General features: G+C 43.1%; 1 protein-coding gene across 9 annotated transcripts in view; it reads left to right on the top strand.

Moving 5' to 3' along the window:
• The first annotated feature begins 4,500 nt into the window (after positions 1–4,500).
• Positions 4,501–17,311, top strand: part of NAV3 (neuron navigator 3) — a 791,518-nt gene continuing 778,707 nt past the window's right edge. For 3 of the 9 annotated variants that reach the window (XM_070600534.1, XM_070600544.1, XM_070600547.1), the window contains exon 1: positions 4,530–4,746. The gene's annotated coding sequence lies outside the window, so the exon portion shown is untranslated. Of the gene's footprint in view, positions 4,747–17,311 lie in introns of all 9 variants that reach the window. The other 6 variants (XM_070600532.1, XM_070600548.1, XM_070600533.1 and 3 more) reach the window with 5 other exon arrangements.

The following is a 17,311-nucleotide window of genomic DNA, read 5'->3' on the forward strand; positions in this document are numbered from 1 at the left end:
TATTCTACAGGAGAATGATGCTACTAATACCATGTTGCAAGACAGTGGTCCCAAACTTCAGTGTGCATCAGAATAATCAGAAGGACTTGCTGGCACACCCTGCTGGATCTCACCACCAGCGTTTCTGATTCAGTAGGCCTGAGGTGGGAGTGAGGATTTGCATATCTACCAGGTTCCTGGGTGCTTCCTGTGCTGCTGTTCTGGGGCCTCTGCTTTGAGAACCTTTGGTTTGAGATGGTGATTCTCAACCCTGGCTCAACATTAGAATCACCTGGGCTTGCTTTTGTTTCCTGAGGAAGATTTGCCCTGAGCTAACATCTGTGCCAGTCTTCCTCTATTTTGCATGTAGGTTGCTGCCACAGCACAGTTGCCAAGTGTGGAGGTCCATGCCCAGGAACCAAACCCCTGGGGTCACTTTTAAATATAGAAAGGACTGGGCCTCCCCCACATATGGGCAAGGTAGCCATTAATATTTCCCAGGTGATTCTAATGCACAGCCAGGTGTGAATTCCACTGCAGGTCATCTCAAAAGACGTGGTCATCACTCCTGGTTGCCCGTTAGAATCCCCTGGCAGGCTTTAGAAACCCTGAGGCCCAGATGCCAGTCCTCGAGGTGCTGATATAATTGGTTTGAGGTGCAACCCGGGCACTGCGATCTTTGAGAGCTCCCCGAGTGATTCTAACATGCAGCTAAAGTTGAGAACCATTGCTCTAAACATACCCTCCAGCTTGAAGAATTTCATAATTTTAGCATAATCCTACGTAAAGGACACAATATTAAAGGAAAACAAACATTCCCATAGAGAAGTACTGACGTAGTCTACATTCTTTGTATGGTTCCCAGGTTTATACTGAACTGATTTCATTAGCTATGAGAATTGGTATATTTATAGTAAATTAGCTAAATTTTTAATTGAATTCTTATCCCAAATGTCCATAAAATTCTGTTACTTTCAAACAAATTCACTTTTTTTTTGGTGAGGAAAATCAGCCTTGAGCTAACATCTATTGTCGATCTTCCTCTTTAGCTTGAGGAAGATTGTCGCTGAACTAACGTCTGTGTCAAACGTCCTCTATTTGTATGTGGGCTGCTGCCACAGTGTGGGTTGATGGGCGGTGTGTAGGTCCATGCCGGGATCCGAACCTGTAAACCCTGGGTTGCTGAAGTGGAGTGCACAGACTTAACCACTATGCCACTGGGCCAGCACCCAAATAAAGTCACTTTTGTGCAATATTGTTTGGACAAATATCCAAAGGGAGTATGAATAATTTATTTATCACATTTTAATTTATTCACATAGTTTCTTGCCAGTTAATGCTCACCACTATTATAGTAAAATGCAGTATAGTGGAAATATGGACTGTCACTCTAACAGATGTTTACCTGTCTGGTTTGGTTGTTCAGTTACAAATTTATATAGAGTTAAGAATATGATACATAGGCAGAGGGAGACCACACAGAAATGATAGTCAGCAGCCAAGAAGCCCGCACATCAGTGGACTGCTGAGGCAGGGAAGCGACAGTAAAGCTTTCAAGGGCCCCCCACAGCCTGTGAGGCAGACCCCCTTCTGGAGGGAGGGGCGTGAGAGGTCAAGGGATGTTTATCAATGTAACAAAAACTTGTGTGGGAAATTGCCTTTGTGGTGCTTATAGTAAAGCATATCCTCCCTCTCTTAGCTCCACAACAGCCACCAAACAGCTGTGTGATATTGAGCAAACTGCTTAGCTTTTCCATGTCTTAAATTTCTCCTATGCCATGTAACGATTATATGCAGGGCTGCTTTGAGGAATAGATGAGGTAACATTATCTTAGTTCTTTGGGGCTATTACAACAGAATACCAGAGACAGCGTGGCTTCAACAATAAACATTTATTTCTCATAGTTCTGCAGGCTGGGAAATCCAAGGTCAAGGAGCCAGCAGATTCGATGTCTGGTGAGGACAAGCTTCCTGGCTCATGGATAGCGGTCTTCTTGCTGTGCTCTCACATGGAGGAAGGGGCTAGAGAGCTCTCTGGAGTTTCTTTTACAAGGGCACTAAATCCCATTCATGAGGGCTCCACCCCCATGACCTAATCACCTCCCAAAGGCCCCGCCTCCAAATACCATCACATGGGGGATGAGGTTTCAACATATGAATTTGGGAGGGGACACAGACATTCAGTCTATAGCAAACACGCAAAGCATTTAACCCAGTATCTGACACATGCTAGGAGTTCAGAGATATTAATTCCCTTTCTTCCTATTCTTTCTAATATTATTACTACTTCATGTCACTTTCTCCTGCGTCTTTGATCAGCATCGCAATTATCAGCAACCAAAAATGTCATCTTTCTTCCTCTCCCTCTCTCATTCTTTCCCTCTCACTCCCCACCCCTCTCCACATTTATTGCGCTGCAATGTCTAGGCCAGTATCCTAGGCACTTGGGGATACAGGGATAAATGAGCTTCAGTTCCTGCCCTCAGCACACCCAGGCTGGTGAGCAAGCAGACAAATAAACATGCAATTATTGTACCTAAGGTGTGAAAAGTGGGTACAGAGGCAGCACAAAGAGTGGCAGCTAAACTCAGAGAGTGTGCGGGGAGGCATGCCGAAGGAGCTTAGTTTTAGGGGTTAAGAGTTACCCAGACGGGGTGGTGGGGGACAGGGCGGTGAGTGGAGGAGAGAGACTTCTTGGCAGAGAACAGCCTTTGCAGATGAGGATGAGTGGGTGCCGTTTGAGAAAGCATGTCATAAGTTAGTAAATTCGACCTGCTTGGGAACTACGGGGCAAGAGTGAGGGATGACGCAGGAGGACGAAGCAGAAGTAGGCAGGCCCCAGATGAACCACTATGTCAGTGGTTCTCAAAGTGTGGGCCCAGACCGACAGCATCAGCATCACCTGGGATCCTGTTAGGGACACTCATTCTTCTGCCCCACCCTAGACCCACTGAACGGGAAAAGTTAAGCGAGAGTATGGGGCCTAGAAATCTTTATTTTAATAAGAACTCCAGGTGAATTTGATGCAGCACTGTTCTATACCATAATAAGAAATCTGGCCATTTTCCTGAAGGACTTAGGAAGTATGGAAGGATTTTAGATAAGATTATATTTTGAAGGCTTTCTCTGAAAGCAAAGTAGAAAGCAAGATGTGTGCATGGAGGTGTGAGTACTGGACGTTAAGTTCACAGGTAGAGATGAGAAAGAAATTTAAGACGCGTGAGTTGGACTGTAGCCTCTTTGCTTTGTGCAGGGATCATAAAAATGGAGAAGGTCTAAGACAGAGGAATAATACATGGCTCCTGCCCACAAGGTGTTGATAATCCAGACGTAGGTTCGTTCCTTCTGAGAATACATCCTATCAGCCCAGTAGGGAGCATCCTCATCTGTGGAGCATCTACCACTCAGTGCAAGCCTGGCTCTGGAGGCAGTTTGATCTAGACAAGACCACCGGGAGAGTTCCCCCCCGCCCCCCGACCCCGGGGAAAATTTGGGTTGAATTGGTACCACAAAGAAGCTGTTTAGTAGTATATAAACCAGTGAAAGGTGATGGTTAGAATAGCAAAAATAAATTGATTGGATAGTTTCTCTGGTACTCCAAATGAATACTTGGCATTAAACCATGTAAATTTATAAACACTTTCTGTTTGGGTTGTATGTTGGGAACAGCACGAATCTGAGCCTTACTTGCAAGAGGACTGCCCTTTGAAAGCTGGTTTTCAGCTAGGGATAGAACAGGGCCAGACTGGATGCTTCTTTCTGCTGGATTCTTGCTTATTGTCAGTAGCAGAAGCAGGCTTGCACTCACAGCTGCAGAGAAAAGGTGCCGGCGGGAAGGCGATCTGCCGGATGATGCTGGACTCGAGGCTGGAATATACCTTCAAGCCTGTTCTCCAGGGCTGAGAGGGAAGAGAAAAGGCGATGCTTCATTGGCTGAGAGAGGAAGAGAAATAAAAGATTTTCCAAGACATTTGACAGCTATATCTTCCCGCCACCACCTTCCCTCCAAGCCCATGTGTCTCTGCGTGGAGTCTGACAAAACGAGGAGTGAACCCCCATTTGTCTCTATGTGCTTTCAAGGAAAAAAGTCGGTGCCCAGGGACGGAAACGAGCGCGGCTGAAAATAGGTGGGAGACTTGTTGAGCATACAAATCATTTCCCCCAGTCTCCAAGGGAGGAAAAAAAATCCCTCTGACTCGCTCCTTGCAGCCTGTGCCGCATTCGGAGAGCAGGCTGAGGCTGGTCTTCACGCGCTCCGCCCGTCGTCCCCGGAGGAAACTTTTCTCAGCGGGCAGCTCTGTCCCCTCGCTCCGGCGGGGACGGTGGGCATCCCGAGCTGCTGCTCCCGCGGGCGAGGGCCCCGCGCCCGCGACGCGCCTGTCTCTTTAAATCCCAGCTGCGCGGCCCGGAGCCCGCGCCCTCGCCGCCCAGGCCGGCTGGCGGCGCCGAGCTCGCCCGCGCTCCCTGCCGGCTGCGCGCCGCGGAGGCTGCTCGGCCCGCGGGCTGCTCGGCGGCGGCGGCGGCGGCGGGCGGGGAGGCGCGGCCCGGCCGAGCGGCGAAGAAAGAGGAGCCGGGCCGGCAGCGGCGCCGCGCCGGTCCCGCGCCCGCGCTCGGCGGCCCGCAGTTTGCTTCGGGGAGACGAGGATGTGCCTGGGCTGCGTGTGCGTGTGTTTCCTCCTCCTTAAGACGATTTCCATAGTAACCTGATCAAGTGGCTCAGGATCGCAAACCTGAGGATTTCCGCGGCCCGCCGCCTTGACCTGTCAGGTAACGCTGGGATCGCCTTCTCTTGCATGGCAAGACGCTGCGCTCCTTCCAAACTTCCTTTTGTGGAAAATCGCCCAGCCCTACGCAGCCCGGGGTATGGCAACAGTGTGTGCCTTCCCGGGTGCCTGCCGCGGGTCCCCTCCCCTGCTGCTTCCCCAGGACCCATTATCACATTATTAAAAAATTTGTGGGGTCGCCCCCCACCCTTTGGTTTTCCCATCTCTGCGCTTTTCTCGGCTTTTTCCCGGGGACTGTGATGGGGGCGCGGGGAGAAGTCGGGGGCGGGGGTGGCGAGCGCGGTCCAGGGAGTGGCGGGCTCGGTGGGCTGGCTGCGGGGGGCTACTTTGGGCATCTCGGCGTTGCCCGCGCCGGGCTGGGGTCGTGGCGAGGGCTGTCAGCACCAGGACGGCGGAACCGGGGAGCCCCACGTCTCCAGACGAGCGAGCGAGGGACACAGGCTTGGGGGTGATGGAGCGCTCGGCTGGGAGGCTGGCGAGCGTCCATACATCATAGCTTTCCTTCTACTCCCCCGCCCCTCTTCGGGTTTCTGTCTTTCTCTTCCCCCTTTCTCCTTTCTCTCTTCCTTTTCTCATCACCAGCTCCATTCTGTTCCCTCCCTTCCCTCTTTTCCCTCCCCTCCTTTCCCTCTTAAAATAAAAGAAAGGGGAATCGTGTGTAACCCTTTCTTTCTGCCAACATGGGAAGAGCTGTGAAACCTGCAGCGTGGCCACCTCAACCTGATCGTTTTCAGACTGGTCCTCATCCATCAACATATTTGTTTCCCGAGTCTATTGATCTCCCGTTATTCTGCAGAAATGCATTCAGCAGGGCGTCTGTATGTCAGAAGGAGAGTTGTGCAGCTCGCTTCCGGGCTCCAAGTATGCCATGTATTGTAAGGACTGCATATGTTTTAAATCCACATAAGCCATGGGTATAAATAAATCTATCTTTTTAAACATCTAGTCTTATTCTAGAGAAACTTGCCTCTTAAATTATCAATATGCTCTTTCCCCTCAATTGATATCTAATTTTAGGGGAATCGGGAGACTTTTTTTGTTTTCCAGTTTATTAGGAATGTGCAACTTCTGTTACCTTAATTATCTCCGCTTGAACCTCATTCAGTTTTGCACTTCCTAGTCGCTGGAATGAGTAAGTCTTAATTAAGGTTCAGAGGCTTGCTTCCCAAAGTCCAGGCTGACTGCAGTGGCACCCTCTGGCGAAGGGTGCTGAGCCCCAGGGGCTGGACAGGCCTGGCCAAGGAAGGGAAAAGGCTTAGTAACTCGTGTGTGATATGCATAACTAGAGTCAGACTTTAGTGCTGAATGCAGGAAAACACAATAAAACTAGACTTTTTGTTTTTGGTTCTTAGCATGCATATAACTATACCAGGTAGGTATAAGTTCATACTTATTTAAAAACTGAGCCACTCTAGTATAGAACCCGTTCTGCCTTGTTTATGTTGAGGCACTTCCTCGCTATGGTTTTATTTTTCCTTGAAACATAAAATGTCTGTATTATGTGAAAACAAAGGAAAAAACAAGATGACTTCTATTTAACCAGAAATAGGACTTATTTGGGTTTTTTGTTTCTGAAAAGATCTGTTGTTATACTTGCAAGTTTTCCTGAGGCCAAATATGTCATGGGCCAGAACAATACTAATCAATGATTTTGCTCCACTATCAGTGTTGTGCACAGTTTCTATAGAAAAAGGTCTCAGTTTTAGAGAGCTCCCCCCTTGCCTCCTTTCCTTTGTCTGTGCATTTGTTTTTAAATTCAACTATCAATATAAAATAAAGAATCTTGGAGCAGAGATGGATCAGGAAGAAGAGAAACTACTGATATAATGGAAAATATACCCAAACCAAGAAGAGATAATTATTGCCATGCCACTCCACACTGTTGTCTTTGTTTTTAGCCAATTAAGAAGCTGTAGGTTTTCAATGTATTTTCGTCTTCTTAATTCTACACCTAATACTTTCCATACTGGAGGCCATATTTATCCAGTTCAGATGAATGTTTACAAAAGACTTAAAATTCCCTTGCCAGTGAAATACAAAAAGCATGTTTTTCTTCCAACATTTTGTTCTTCTGTCTAGTGAACAGGGATAGTAGTAATGGTCCCACATTATTGTTTTCACCTGACTTCCCATTTTGGCTTTCCCTGGTTGGGTAGGTTTCTCCTGACACATTTACAAGATGCTCCTGGCAGGCTACATGAAACTTGAATGCACAGTTAGTTGTAGATGTGATAAAATGTTCATTTTTCTTGTTCTTGGTTTAAGAGATGTTGTGCCCTCCTGGACACAATATTTTGGTGTGACTGCTCCTTTTTGTATATGCACATGAAGGATTTAACATAAGGTCTGTTCTGATTAAGCTTTGTGTGACTTGAGGTTAAAAGGTATATTAGTGACAAGTCATAAATTACTCTCTTATTTCTAGTACATTGACCCTGAAACTGTTTTTCCCCCCTTGTGATTGCATCTATATATGGATCATTTAATGAAAGGTTGGTAATGATGAGTTATCTGTTTTATAATAGGAAAAAGATCCCTCAAGTTTACTTACCTCAAGTCCCCATTTTCATGCGGAGGGATTAACAAATGTTTTTGATCTGATATTTTAATAGACTGTGTTGCTGAGCACCACTAATTACCAAGAATGTATTTTGTTAATTATGACATTGATGTCAGATAAGACATCCCTCAAGTTGTCTGGAGGGCTCCAAGTGACTCAACCTCGTAACCCATGGCAACAGGAAATGGTTGTCCTGTGTGCAAGCTGAGGTGTGGATGCAGATCCATACTTCGTGATCATTCAGGGACTTGATAGGAAAAGTGTGCTAGGCTCCAGTCTAACACATAGACTGATGTTAACATTTTGGCTTTAGCCAGAACAACAATTCCCAGTCTAGTTTTGCAATTCCCCTTAGCTCCTCATTTACTTGGAGTGTTATAAAATTCTCAGAAAACATATAAGTTTAATGTTACTTTTTTTTTGTAATAGGAAATAATTTATAGAAGTGTGTGTGTGCATCTAACTTTGTGTGGCTGGGATACTTAGTGTGAGAATATCACCAAATCACACGTGAGAGGCTGTGTCAACCTCAGCAATGTTGGGAGTCGGGGAGATGTGTGTGGAAGTAGGAGTCGAGAGACCGAGGCTGTGTGTCTACTTTTCACTGCATCACAGGCTTATTCTTGTGGTGGCCTCCATATTCACAGATGTCACTTAGCTTTGTTTTCTCCAGAAGAAAAATAAGCATAGTAATCTTTCTGCAGGTTTTGAATTCTCAAATATATGTGTGTGTATATGTGACATAATCATATACACACAGGTGTGCATATGTAGCAGTGGTGGATACTAAAAACACACACACATTCAGGGGCAACAGACGAGGCTTCTGAATAGAGAAAGGAAGTCTTTCCCTGTAGCATTGACAGGTGAGTAATGATGCCAAATATTCCTTCCATCCAGGAGAAGGCCGAATTCACTACTCTCTGTATTCTGTGGATATGGCTGGTAGATGCTCGGTGACGAGTCACATAGCATAATATGCAGAGCCGAATCACCCCAGCAGATAGCACCCTCTGACTTACACGAATGTGAGTGAGGAATAAATTTCCCCCACTTTTTTTTTTAACCATTTAAGATGTCCTCCTTCCCGTCCCCCATTGTGTAAGGAAAAGTAATTTTATGTAAGGTTAAGTAGACCTCAGGGTAGGAAAAATCCCCAGAACCATCTTTCTGCTCAGACTTCATTTTTCCTCCTAAGTCTGACTGTCAACAAAAATATCTGATATGAGCCTCTGGTGGTGATGTTTGCCTAGGTCATCATCTTTCTCTGTCCCAGATGAAGTCTCGGGCAAGCACTGCAGTGCCAGAGATTCTGAATCAAATGCACCGTTCAAGCTGGTTATGTAACTCAATGGTCTTGTAAAAGAAAAAAGAAAAGCTCCAGCCTTTAAAATTATATGTGTTTATTATTTTCTCATTTTAAAATGATTTTACAATGTTCAGAGAAAATAAGCCTGGTCCCTGTAAGAATTTGAAAGCTGCTTGTTCATGTCATTAGATTATACCCTGTTTGTATAATGAGATTTTTTGTTAATCTATGCCACATTTTCATAAGAGCAATAGCAGTTGGAACAATTGCTAATTGTGCTTGTTTGAGTACATTCTTGAGATAACGGGGACCTAGAGATGTCGAGGTCTGGAAACACTGCCGGTGACATAGAGGCAAAGTTTTTTTTGAGAATAAAAGAGAAAGTCAGTGTCTTGACAAGAAGTGATTTGTAACAGTTCAGATAAAGTCAGGAAGGTGTGAAACAAACTTTTGTATTTCTTTCATCTTGCTTGTACATATTTGTATGCAGTCCATTTATACATAGAACTGGGGTCCTCATATCTAGCCCCCCCACTCCCCAAACACACACACAGAAAGGTCTTTATGATTTAGGCTTTCATTGTTATAGAAGCTTTCCTTCTGTTACCTGCTGAACTAGCTAAGACTAAAGTGCCCAGAATATAATATGCCCTCAGAGAGGCCCTGATCACACGGCAGAGTGTAGCCCAGTCTTCATGAATTTGCACTTTGGCCTCTTGTACGTGTGGCTTGGTTTCCCTCTAAGCATGGTCCTGCATTGTATGTATCAATCTGTTTTTCTCATTGTTATATTACAAGTTTAATGAAATCTGAAAATTGGATATTATCATAGGTAGAATAAATTCGGTAGAAGTACAAAGTTTTGGTACATCCAAAATGGTGTGGATCAGAGAACTAAAAAACAGACAGTAACCTCACTTTTTAATTCATGAATCTATTTAACTTTATCTACATAAGCTAAATCTCATAAAAATGTAAAAGGTGACTGAATCTTTAATGCATATAAGTAGGTACATAAGTAAGATCTGTGTCTGAATCTCCAAACTTTGGAGAATACTAAGAAGTAAGGTTTTTGAGCCTTTAGGTTGGTGTGAATATTAGGGCCTTTCCATAAATGAGCAACCACTCTTATGGTTTGGAGTGTAAGGTTTTAGTACTTTTGCTATTTAATTTGTTAGGTAGGGTAACTAATTGATTCTTGACCCTGAGAATTTTTTCAGATTCAAGGTTATCTTGTCATAAAACAGTGACGGTGTTCACTGACCTACACCAATATCATGCTCTCCGGGAATTGAAATTGATTTTCTTTTTTGGACCTTGGCATATGTATTTGCTATTTGAACAATCATCACCTGGGAGGACTTGGGAAAACCAATAAGCAGTCATTCAGAAGTTAGTTTTTAGGACATCACAAATGAGTTGCATCACAAGCCTGAGGAGAAAGTTAATGAAGTCACTAGTTCTTCTTGATATTTTTATGTTTGAGCACAGCGTGCAATAAGAATCACCTTTGGAATTGAGGATAAACAACACAGATCTGATTTTTCTGTTCCTCGTGAAATATGTAGAAATTAAACCATTCCTAGTTGTCGGTGAGAAGGATAAATGGTGCGCGTGGCGGCTGGAGTGCTTTCTTAGATGTCTTGCGATAAGCGTGCTTCTGTTTCTTTGTTGGGGAACGTGTCACATCTTGTGTGCTTGTTTTATGTGCTTTGCACATTTGGCACTGCATGAATTTACCCCATGAAGTAAACGTGATGTTTAAACAAGAATAAAGTTTATAGATGTGTATTAATAGCCTTCTGTACCGTGATGAGGATAACTGGGTACAGAAATGAAGAAGACAAAGTCCTTGCCCTGGAGGAAGTTGGAGAGTGTTTAATTTTTTAAATTTTTTATTTTTCAGAGTATTTAGCTGCTTATATATAGCTAGACTTTACAATTTATTTTGGCTAGGCTGTGCTCAACATGAGATCGCGTTGAATTATGTTACCATAATTGAGAATTAGCCTGAATTCTAGCCTGTTATGGAAAGCTGAGTCTTTTGAAGGCTTCCTATATATGGCCTCAATAACCACAAAGGCTTTTCTGCCTACAGCAGATAAACTCTCAGTAATGTCACAGGAAGTTGCATTAGAAATTATGCCAGTACCTATAGCTTTTTCCTTTTTTGCCAACTAATAATGTCTGTTCAGTGTATTCTCTATAGGGCAAATGTCGGTAGCATACTTTGGAAACACATTTTTTTTCCCTGCCGGAGTGGAAAAGTATCTCATGAACTTTTATGTAAACTTCCTGATGTTTATGCTCGCTAATTGTATAATTTAAGCACTGAGGTGGGGTTTTCATAGCAGTATGTTAGACTCTCCGAAATTCCTGAATGTGTCCTGCCAGTTACCTCCATCCCTGTGCAGGGACGCCAGAGAAGATATACGCAGGCAATAGTAGCCAAATGGCAATCAGAATACCACTTTATTCATAGCTTGAGATGGTGCCAGTTGCCCTTGGTGGAGGGCTCTTTGGAAGAAGGTGGTTTGGAAGGTCCAAATTTCTATATTTTTAGTCTTCACACACTCTGGTCTAGCCATAGTGGAAGGAAATCGAAAGAGAAAGAAATGGTCATGCCCCAAGAGGAGTCCTAATTTCAACTCAACAGCCATGTAAAACTATGAAGTTGAAAGAGAGAGGAGGAGTAGAGCTTGTTTTTTGTGCTCTTTAAAGACAGCAATCCTGCCCACTAATCCTTAAAGTGCAGGTATTGGTTTTGAGTCTGACCTGTTAGAAGAGCAATTCCTCCTTTGAAAGGGGTGGACAGAGGTGGCTCTGGTGAAGAGGGAGAGATGCGACATATGGGTAAATCATGGTACAGGTCACAAGCTCTTATCTGAAACCCTAGGGATAAGAAATATTTCAGAATTTGGACTTTTTCATATTTTAGAAAGACAATAGAGTATATATATGTATACCGTACATCATATAACAATCCCGTGTGGCCTGGGGCAGTTTCTCTTGATCAAGCACTTGACTATTTCTGTAAGAAAATCCATGAATCTTCAGAATAAGTGGGACCAGTAGACAGAATAATATCCCCCTCCTAAAAATGTCCACATCCCAATCCCCAGGACCTGTGAATATGTCACTTATCAGGGCAAAAGGGACTTTGAGTTTGTGATCAAGGTTTAAGGCCTTTGAGACAGGGACATGATTCTGGATTATCTGGGTGGACCCTCTCTAATCACAAGGGTCCTTGAAAGCAGAGGACCTTTCCCAGCTGTGGTCAGAGGAGGAGATGTGCTGATGGAAACAGGGTCAGAGTTTCTACCTTTGAAAATGGAGGAGGGGGGTCTTGGGAGATGAAATGCAGGTGGCTTCTAGCAGCAGCTGGAAAAGGCAAGAAAACATACCCACCCAGAGCCTCCAGAAAGGAATGCAGTCCTGGTGACACTTTGATTTTAGTTCCATGAGACCCCCATCAGCCTTCTGAACTCCACAACTGTAAGACAGTGAATTTCTGTAGTTTTAAGCCACTAAATTTGTGTCAATTTATTGCAGCAGCGATAGAAAACTAATACAGTGAGCTAAAGACTATAACCTTATTTTGCTTTAGGTTGTGTTATGAAAAACCTTTCAATTTTCAGATCTTTTTGGATTATGAATTGCATTCAGGGATTGTGAACCTGTGGAGGGAATCAGGAATCTGGATGTTTTGACTGGACGACCTTATGGTGTTTGAATTTTTAGCAGAGGGAGAGAGAGCTCCTTAGAAGAAAGCCTTTTAGTTGAGTCCTAGCCTATCCTAACACTTGAGTCTTTGCTGATTTCTTTGTGTTCACGTCCGTTGCCTTTATGGATCTTACACTGGTCAATGACCATGGACCGTGGTTCACTGTGAGTTAGATTAAGGTGATGTATGTGAAGGAACTCGGACTCGAAAGCACTCTGCAAATGTACATCGGTCCTTGTTGGTTGTATTTATTGTTGAGCAGCTCCTCCTGTCCCTAACTTCTGGCGAGGTTGGAGGTGAAGAAATTTTGCAGGATGATTTTGTGAATGTGGCAGCAGTACTGTCTCTTCCTTCTGGTTTCCAGAAATCCACCCCCTATATCCCAAGTCTCTCCACTGTGTGCAGCTCCAAGGGAGGTGGCATCTGGAATGAATGTCTCACCACATAAAGGCTGGACACCCTTGGGCTCATCCCAGTAACTCGTTGTCAACCATTTAATTACATTAAAATTTTAAGTGTAGAAGAAATATCCATGCTTTACTCCTTCTCTTGGCAGAATCCAGGGCAAAGTCTACATACAGAAATTTTCCCAGAGAATATCTGACAAAGTGTATAAAGCATATTTTAGAATACAGGGCAGCAGTTCACACTAAAAATGCAGTATTTGTTTTTCTGGTGATGCTGTGCCATTGTAGGATATTCCATTATTATAGAATGGTTGTAATTGCCTGATTTATGTTAGAAAGTTATGCTTTCAACGAAACATTTCAGAATGATGATACCAGCTCTGATTCAAATTAAAATGCTAACTTTGAGCATGCACCTTGCACTGTCCTTGATCTGTGTCTGAATCTTCAGGAACATCAATTGTTCTGTTGATTCTTTTCATATCCCCAAGTGCTGGAAGAGTGAGTCTTACTCTGCCTGGCACCTGTGTGTGTGGTTGTTCCTAAGGAGCTCACTGCAAATAGTTTTAATATGAAACTTTCATAGTCGAACTAGATGTATGAAGAAGGTGCATGGAAAACAAGTGGGAGTGATCTTTCTGCTTGCTGGCTGGATGCCGGGGAAGAATGCCCATAGAGGGGATGATTGAACTGAGTCATGAAAGATGAGTGGGAACCTGCCAGATGGACAAAACAGAGTAGGATGTTTCAGGATGTGACTCTGCAATTGTAGCAAGACATAAGGGAACATGAAAAGTTTGGGAACAATCAGTCCCAGGAGTATGCGGGGCTGGCCTGGTGGCATAGCAGTTAAGTTTGGGCACTCTGCTTTGGCTGCCTGGGGTTCACTGGTTCGGATCCTGGGTGCAGACTTATGCACCACTTATCAAGCCATGCTGTGGCAGGCATCCCACATATAAAGTAGAGGAAGATGGGCATAGATGTTATCTCAGGACCAGTCTTCCTCAGCAAAAAGAGAAGGATTGGCGGCAGATGTTAGCTCAGAGCTAATCTTCCTCAAAAGAAAAAAAAAGTGTGCATGGGACAGGTGCAAATGGTGAAGCTGGAAGGGTGGGCAGCCCAGAAAGTGTATACATTCTAGATCAAAGAGTTTGTGCTTTATTTGGGAGATAGCAGTGATCATTGAAGAATGTTAAACAGGGATGCCATATATATAATTCCATTTGAGAGCAGATACCAGGATTATAACATCTTAATATAAAATTGTTCAGTGTAGAAGCTATACCATATATCAGCTAGGAGCTGAGTCTTCGAAATAATGATAACACTTCTTATAGGCTGTGTGGACATGGACAAATTATTTAACTTCTCTAAATCTTGGTTTCTTCATCTGCAAAGTGAGGATGATAATAACACCTGCCTCAGCTGATGTGAGAATTAGGTGGGCTATGGTTGCTGAAGAAGCCAACTATTATAGTCAGTGATTAAGTGTAAAATGACTCTGCATTTTGATTTTATTGAGATTAGCAGCTAGGGTCCGACAAGAAGTTGGCTGTGTAGGAGCTGAGAGGATCCTTTAAAGTCGATTGCAGTGTGTATTATTTTAACTTCATAATAAAGGTCAAAAGCATAAGCTGAATTTTAAATATTTCTTGAAAGAGGAGATTGTCTTGTTTATCTGCCTGAGGAAAGATCGTTAGAAAATGAGATGTGGTAGAAATTAAAAAGGAATCGCTAGAGTGGCAAACAGTGTGTAGGACGTTGACAGGGCTTAGCTAGATTTGGGGGAGGTTACTGAAACTCCGACCCTCAGGGAGCGTTGTTGTGTCCCGGTATCAGCCAAGGTAGAATCCTCACCTGAGGCAATCGACAAAACAAGGACGGTTTGAGATAGAGAGGGCTTCACCTGCCAGGACCGCACCGGTCTGGGACGATGTGAGCTGAAGCCTAGGGCATCAAAGTGGTGTAATGGTTTGCCACGGCTTCTGCTGGCCTTTTAAGACCGAATACTTATCCATGAAATATGAATAACCACAAAATTCTGTGTTGGAATATTCCCTTGAAAATCCATCACATACCATACTTAGACATTATGGCTCAGCTGATAGTAACTGCATAGATGTAATTTAAAAATTCAGAAAACAATGAGACAGATTTAGTGCTTCAAATGGTAAAAATGTATGTATTGGCAAATGGATACAAAGTGTTTCACAAACACAAACATTCTAACAGTGTGACAATCCTGGTATACAAGATGTATTTTATATACATATATATATATATATATATCATTGGTCTTTCTGTTTATAAAAAATAAAATAATACTTTTATAAGATGGAAAGATAGACTGGTACTTCATAGCATATCTATGGTTTTATTGATTGATTATTATGTCTTCTTTGCTATTAAAAAAAGTGTTTTGAATTGTTTCTCTGGCAAGATTTTCAGGTAATAACCATGATAATTTTTTTGCTGGGGGAGTGGTTTATTTCACTGACTTTCCAATTAATATTGAAACATTCTCTTTCATCAGATTAATCTAAGCAGCAGGACTTTCAGATGTTTGTAATTTCTCATATAATGTGTCAGATGTAGCACAAAGGTGAAGTCAGACCTTGGTCCCTTTTTGCTGAGCAGGTGCTAACGATTGAATGATGAATAATTGTTACTGTCCCGGGCATGTGAATGGCGAGTACCGAAGGAAGGTACGGCCTAGAGAAGTTTTCAATGATGAGTTGGTGTTGTTAATGAAAAAGAAGTGGGTGGTAAATTATAGATCCAAGCCCTTGAAAATTAACCTCTATCACATGTTATTAGTTTCATTTTTTGCTTAGAGTTACAGCTTAACTTTTTGATAAAGCAGTTTATGGCCTTCTAAAAGATATTTAAACTAGAAAAATGCTTCTTTTGCATTGCTTACCTAAAGGGAGCAAGTTACCGTCAGTAGTGGTTGGGTTGGTTTTCTCATTTGCATTCTGAACCCCTCTTAGAGTCTTGGGAGGAACCTGCATAGATTTCTTTGTAGAGGAGGACACATCGAGTTGGACCTCAGGATTAAATGAATTCCATGAATTTAGAAGGATGACCTTGTAGACAGAAAAAGATTTCATTATATGTCTTCCTTGCTTTCAGTGTAATAGAATTTGTGTTGCATGCCTCATGTTCAGACTTTTTTTTTTTAATTTTTGTGTGAGTTACATGGAAAGAATAGATTGCAATTCAGCACCTGGGCAGCAGACACTAAATTGGCTGAGTTCTGATTGTGAGGATGGCAGCACTACATTTTATTTTTCCTCCTGTCATGCTCAGCAAACAAATAGTCCCATCAGCCTCCAAACACACCCGTGTCCTTATACCACGTGGGCAAATGGTTTTATGGTCAGAATCCTAGTTATATGGAGGTTTTTTTTGTTTCTTGTGTGTGTAGCCAAGTAATAGTTTAAAGTCTGCATTTGCACAGCATTAAAGCTTTGCTGGGATGAAAGAATTGAACTGCCAGTGTCTGTTTCTAGTGGGAGCAGTTCACAGCTGTATGCTAAAGGGGTAAGCTTAGGGAGTTTCAAAATGATCAACCCAAATGCTAAAGTTCCAGCAATTCACTGCTAATTGATTAGCTTTATGTATGAGGAGGTGTAATTACATGCTATTCTAGCCAACTGTCTTTTTTTTGGTAAGTTTATCTGACTTTTAGACCAGAGTCATATGCTGCCTGTTCAAAGTGGTTTTGTTCTGCATGAGGGCCTGATGGATTTGACCAAGGCCGCTCTCCCAACAGCTAGCTGCAACAACGGGGGGTAAATTAAAATAGCCTCTGGCCAGGGTCAGACCATCTCTGAGAGGTAATAGCCGGGTCCCTAAGGCCTGATGGCTGAAAGTGCTCAAATTCTATTTTCTACTCTAGTTAAAAACAATTTAAAAAATAGTAGCATTTAAAGTACATGAGATACAATAAATCACTTCCTCTTTCTACAAATTGGTTTAGAGAAAATTTCTAGGAAGACTACAAAAGGCTATTTTACTGTTCCTATGGCAATTTGATGTTAGTAGGAAATACCTGTTGGGCGTTTGGTGCGTTGTTGCATTTATATAGTTCTTTTGCTTCTTTCTGGAGTGCTTTAGCATATGGTAGTTTCAAGTCTGAAGGTCCAGAGTACGTGTATTTGCCTCCATTTTGCAGGTAATTCAGCTGAAGCTTGGAGTAAGTTCAGCGGTGTCTTTGAATTCACGGAAGTGATTAGTGCTAGAGTGGAGTTGGAACCCAGTCTCACCAATGCCTAGACTTTTGAGCTGACGTCTGTGGTTAAGAAGGCGTGCAGTTGCTAAGGCAGTGGGGCAGGGCTTCTATTACTCATTGCTTCTGGGGCATTCTCAACCGTGATAGGGCTTTAGCTACGCCTCTGCCACGCCGAGGGAAACCATACCTATTTTAAAATCAGTAATGAGAGGTGAAGGAAAAAGAAAGAATGGTCTGCTTGTTTTCTTAGGGAGGCATGGACAGAAGGAACTGTCTTGCAAAGCACTTCTTTTCTGCTTGTGTTTGGGGTCAGG

This window comes from Equus przewalskii, chromosome 29 (genome assembly GCF_037783145.1).
Source record: "Equus przewalskii isolate Varuska chromosome 29, EquPr2, whole genome shotgun sequence".
Classification (NCBI taxonomy): domain Eukaryota; kingdom Metazoa; phylum Chordata; class Mammalia; order Perissodactyla; family Equidae; genus Equus; species Equus przewalskii.